At 50.6% G+C, this 6,000-nt stretch overlaps 1 long non-coding RNA gene across 1 annotated transcript in view; it reads right to left on the bottom strand.

Moving 5' to 3' along the window:
* LOC139357795 (uncharacterized) overlaps positions 1–5,090 on the bottom strand; it is a 45,735-nt gene extending 40,645 nt beyond the window's left edge. Inside the window, exon 1 of the long non-coding RNA XR_011611558.1 lies at positions 4,830–5,090. This is a non-coding gene — a long non-coding RNA (uncharacterized lncRNA). The remainder of the gene's footprint in view (positions 1–4,829) is intronic.
* Between the last annotated feature and the right edge of the window lie 910 nt (positions 5,091–6,000).

Consider the following 6,000-nt stretch of genomic DNA (forward strand, 5'->3'; position numbering starts at 1 on the left):
GGCCTCAGACCAGCCTGCCCAGGCCTGGACCTCAGGCTGCTCTGATGCTCCTACTTACACATGTGTCTGGCTCAAACGGCTATCCCTTTGGACCGCTGCAAGGGGCTGATTAGATGTAATTGCTTTGCCTAGAGCGAGCTATCTGCCTAATAGAATCAGTTCCCAGTAATTAGCCTGCCAGAGGCCCATTTCCCTTGCTGGAGTCCAGGGCCTCCAGGCCCTCACTCCAACCTGTGCATGATGGACCTTCCTCTGCAGGTAACAAGGTGTACAGTGTACATGGGTGGGCTTCTGGCTTGGGTTGAAGAGCTGGGAGAAAGCACTGCTGTAGAGGCTATGCAAGAACTCCAGATGCATCCCTTCCTGAGGCCTGGAGCCAGGGAATACAGCATTTCTAGGTGGGAGGGGTAAAGAGTCTGGCATAGACAGACTGCTCCATAAATGTTAAACTGAGCCCAACGGATCCACAAAGGGCATCTAGTCCAGCCCCAAACTCAAAATATTCAATAGTCAAGTCAAAAGGCAATCCTTGCAGACCTGCCATGTGCCAGGCACTCTGCTAGTTCCTAGGATCCTTCTAAAATAGCCTCAAGCCACCCAGACTGTGCTTGCATACCTCTGGTGACCAAGTGCTCATCACCATCCTGGAAAGTTCACTCCTTCTTCGGGGGCATGGAGAATGTTCCATCTTATGTTGAACTGAAAGCTCTTTCCCTGTCGCATCATCCCCACAGATCACTGGCCCCTTCTGGGCTACACAGAGCAAAGCCAATCCCCCCTCAGGTGATAGCTGTCATGTCCCCTGCATCTTTTCTTCTGGCTGAACATCCCAAGGCCTCTCCTTTGTGCCATGTACATCATGCTGATGAGGCCCCTTGTTAATCTGGTTGACAGGCCTGGAACCTGCTTCTGTTTGTCAATTCCTTCTTCCCAGCATGCTGGTCCAGACCCCAGCAGCAGGGGCCACAGGTGTCAAGATTCCTCCCTTGGCAGAAACAACTACAGCCCTAGCAGAACGTGACACTACCCAAGGAGCACCATGGTGGCTGTCCAAGCTCATCCACTGAGGGAAGGACACCTGCAGCCTGCTCACCATTAGCAGTCGCGTCTACTGCCCTCTCCCCTGCCCTGAGACACACACACACACACACACACACACACACACCCGTGCATGCTCACGGGCACCACTCAATACGCACGGGCTGATTAATCATTGCAACTGTTCTTGTAATTATTGCATTCGGTGCTGAGAACAGGCTGCCTCTGCTTGCTTCTCAGAAGCCATAAACCTGCACAGAAGATTTCAAGATTTGTGAGGCTGTTGACACGATCTCCGGGCTCACTTTCTTCCTTAGCAACAATGTGTTTGTCAGGAAATACAGGCTGTGGCCGCTCCAGAACCTCTGCAGAGGACAGGCTTAAGGGATTAATTCTTGTAGTGGGAAGAGGGTGAGTTTAGGGAACTTATCTTGTGGTATTCGGTTAGGAAGTAGCATAGACGTGAGGCCTGGAGGTGTTCACTCCCCTTGCCAGACCTCAGTTTCCTCATGGGCACTGGGCATTCTACGCTTTTCTCCAGCTTTAATTACTCTGTGATCCTTGGCCAAATACAGAGAAGACTGGGCGTGGAGGGGAAAATGCAAAGGGCCAGGAGACAGAAGGGAGAAGAAGAGACAAGGACTGAAGCTGAAATTCGCAGACTCACAGCCACACACCACACACAGCCACACACAACCACACACACACACACACACACACACACACACACACACGCCAGGCTGGAGAACAAAGACTGGTTTCCTCCCAGGACTGGCTCTATATCACCTGCTGGCACTCCTGAAACCTCAGTGACGGCTGGGTCTGTCCCAGCCCCTGCCCCAAGTGTGGGGAGGGGAAGGCATTGAAAAGGAAAAGAAAAGGGGGAAGACAGGGAGATGAGTAGAAAATGGGGAGGGAGGCACACAAATGGTAAAGTCAGAAAAATGAATCATCCCAGTGCCGGTGAGGACAGAGCGGGCAATCTTGTGCACTGCTGGGGAGAATGAAAACCAAGACAGCCATGTCAAGGACAGCCCGGCAGTATTTCGTGACATGTCTGCACCTGCCCAGTGTCAACCTGTCTCTGCCATATGTTTGCTGTGGCACTGGGGGCCAGTTCAGTGGGCATAAGCACTGTGGCCACTGAACAACTCCCTGCAGATCCATAAGCACGCACACACAAGGATGCTCATCACAGGCTCAGGGAAACAGAGGCCACTTAGGAGCCTGCTCTAGGGGCAGGGGTTCATCACACATGGGGGATGCGGACAGTGGAATAAGGGCTACGACTTCATGCTGTGGATGGCTGCTGTGAGCAGGAGCAAGCCTGACCCCACAGCAACTCCACAGAGTCCTGCTGTTCCTCATTCTCACTAGTAGGAGAGCCAAGCCCAGTCCCAGCCTGGGGCTGAGCTCACAGATCTTTGAATTTGACTCCTCATTCCCAGGTGAGAACCCTTTCTCCCCATCCCATGGCATGACTGGGCAGGGCTAAGAACAGGGCCAGGTGTCCAGCCTCCCAGCCCCGTGTGCTCTCCGCCACAGCCCACAGAGCCTCTCTTTGTTAACAGTTGCCTTTTGTGTTTGATTTGGGCTTGAGATGTTAAACAAATAGTGTATCTTGACAAACGGAAGCCGGCTGCACTGGGACCAGTTATGCTCTGTAAAGCCAGGCTAATCCCCTGACTTCTCTCCCTACAGAGATACACCAAGAAACACCCCAATCATACCCAAAGCACCCTAAATCTGATCCACCTGCAGTCAGAGGCCATGATCCCTGGTGCAGCGCTCCGTGTCAGCAATGTCTTCCCTGGCTTTCTGCAGCAGCTTCTGGGCTTCTCTCCCCCTTCTCAGGCCTGTCCCTGGCTTGATATCAAGATGGTTCCGGACCCTGCCTCCTACATCAACCATGGGCCCCAGGCCCTACCAACCCACCTGAGCCCACCAGGCCAACTGGAAAAAATAGAGGGGTGTTTACAAACACCTTCTCTGTGTCAGCTGTTGTGCTAGGAGCTGTGGGTTACAGATATGAGTAAGGCCCTACCCCTGCCCTACAGGAGCTTATGGTCTGCTCTAAACAGAACGAACTTGAATTTCATGTGAGGATCTGGTCTAGAAACTAATGGAGTCAGGATCTGAACTTCAGCTTGTCTGACTCAGGGTCCTACCTCATTGATCCTGCCCCCATCCTCCAGACAAACTGCCAATACAGGGGATGGGAAAGCAATGGACAGGGAGGTCTTTGGGCCTCTCATCCTTCAGGCCACATTATTGGTCATTGTACAATGACCACTGCTGGTCAAATGGCCAGGGCTCTTGTTAACATCTCAGAATGTCAGAGGAGGAAGGGACCTTTGGATACAGCCAACACTTTTGTCTTGTAGAAAAGGAAACTGAGACACATAGAGGCCACATGAGTTTCTTGAGTCCTCCCAACTAGTTGGTGGTAGTTGATGGCAACACTGGGACCAAACTCCAGCCTCTGGACTCCTAGTTCAACGCTGTCTCCCACATGCTTCCTTGGGCCTTGGGACACTCACATCTGTCTTTATCCTCCTCTCCTAAGCTAGACAAGGCTTGTTCCAGCTTTAGAACTACCTCTCTTCAGAGAGCCACAGAAGCAGATTGCCAGGGTTTTTCTGCCTGCAGACTCAGCCATCTGTGCCCCTCTCCCTCTGATACTGATGGTCTCTAACTCAGGTATAGAGTTCCTTAAAGCCTTCATTTGAGTGAGTCACTCAAGGAAATATGTGGAGCAGCTCTAAGGTGCAAAGCACTGCGGGGAGAGTAGCATGAGTGAGAAGGGTTTCCTCTACCCTGGAGAAGATAATGAGCCAGCGGGGAAGACGGATATGAAAGAATAGCTAATCTTCTAGGCAGGAGGAATACCTGCTGAGTTGATGCTTAGACAGGGTGCTGCAGAAGCACAAAAGGAGCCAGTGGTTCTGATCAGAGGAAACTGGGAAATGCTTCTTGGAGGGTGTGGTCTTTAAGCTGGGTCTTGGAGCCTGAATAGGAGTTCAACAGACAGAAGATGGGAAAGGCAAGGAGGCACTAGCATCCCAGGCTATGGGAGCCACATGAGCCATGTGAAGCATGGAAGTACTTGGATGTGTTTAGAACTTACAGAGGAATGGACTGGAAGATAAAGCTGGTGAATAATTGTGTATGATGTTAGTATATAATAAAATATAGTTACTAATGACACATTCTGTTCAATTTATCCTACCTAACTCTGTGTCCCTTTCCTCACAAACTAGAATCTTAAAAGTAGTGCTATTTCCTCTTTTTGTCTGATTATTGGGAGAACTAGAGAAACAGAGTCCAGGAAGGTCATGGGATGCTGTAAATGAAGGCAGGGTAGACATTTCCTGGTCCAGACCCCTCCATTGACGGATGTACAACAAGTGCCAAGGAGAAGGAGCAACTGGTCCCCAATGCCAGAGCAAAGAGATGGCAGAGACAGGTTGACACTGGGCAGGCACAGGGAGGTCTGAGGAGCCCAGGATGGGAGGAAATGGGATAAGCTGATATGTCTTTGGCATAATCTGACCCAGGTTGCCTACAAGTCCCAGGGGCTACTCAGAAACCTAGACTGGTACCAACATGGCTCCTACCCCAAAACCTTCGCCCCAAGAGAAGGAGAGAGGAGGGGCAGGAAGAAGGAAACCCAGGCTGCCCTCTGGGTTTCAGGGCCTCCCCACTGACGGGTGCCCTGGTCCCTTACATAATAGGTGCAACAAGAAAGTGCCAGCCTTGGGACATGAGTCCTGGTCCCACCCCCCACTCACCGTGTGACTTTGGACAACACTCTTCCTACTCTCTGGGCCTCAGTTTCCTCATCTGTAACACGAGAAGGTTGGGCTGGATGATCTCTAAAGGTCCTTTCAATATTGAAGTGCTGTGAGAAAAAGCTTCATCATGATTAATAATACATGCCCTGCCCCTAAAGTCAGCTTTTTCCCTTTTCCAAAGCTCTTTCGCTCATAATATCACCTTTCATCGGTACAGCTGTCTGACCTGGCAGTCACAAGCAAGCAGAACCTGGACACAGCCTTTTCACCTTGAAAACCTGGTCTAGCAACCCTCTTACTCATCTAGACAGGCTTTGGAGGAACTGGCTTCTGGGGTGATTGTTGCCAGGAGCCAATACATCAGAAATGCATGGAACCTAACTTGTACCTTCACCTCTGAGAAGCTGGGAACGGCAGTACTTTTCTTCCAGGGAGCCAGAAGATGCAAAGGGAAAAAGACTGCAATAGGCTGAGTTCCTGGTCAGAGGGCAAGACCAGAAAGTCTGTGCCTGCAAAGAAACAAAGATCTTCCTTTGAAGGGGGAGGGGGAACACAGTTCTGTAAATGTAGGACCCTCCCATCAGGCTCTGAAGTCATTAGAGAGCCTCATATCATCTGATTTGCACACATGTGTTCTTCTTTGATCTCTCAAAACAAATGATTCAAGATGTGGGTAGAGCTAATATTATTATCTATTCCACTTTAAAAATTGAAAAAAAAAAAGAGACTCAAGGAGTCATAGCAAAGAGCATGGGCTTAAGAGGCAGACAGACTGAAGCCTCTTCCCCACTGAGTGAACTTTACTGATTCTCTACGTTGACTTTAGCCTCAGTTTCCCCATCTATAAAATAGGCATGACCACACCTACCTTTCAGGATTGTGGTAAGGGCTAGAAATGATGAATGCCTGACACACAACAGATGCTTAATAAATACTTGTTGAAGGAATGAAGGTGTTGGTGGCACTTCTGGGGTGTCATTGGAGGAGTGTAGTGTCCGGCAGTGACAGGTCAGCCCAGCCTGTGGGTAGATAGTGCTCCGGCTTCTGGCTGACTGCCTCCTGAGTCTGCTCTCAGTCGGGGGCCTTGGTGTCTCTACCCCGTCTCTCTGCGTGGCCCATGCCAGGGTCCTGTGAAGGACTTTTTAACCCTCCTTGGCACTGAGATTTG

The sequence above is a fragment of the Macaca nemestrina genome, chromosome 13 (assembly GCF_043159975.1).
Source record: "Macaca nemestrina isolate mMacNem1 chromosome 13, mMacNem.hap1, whole genome shotgun sequence".
NCBI lineage: Eukaryota > Metazoa > Chordata > Mammalia > Primates > Cercopithecidae > Macaca > Macaca nemestrina.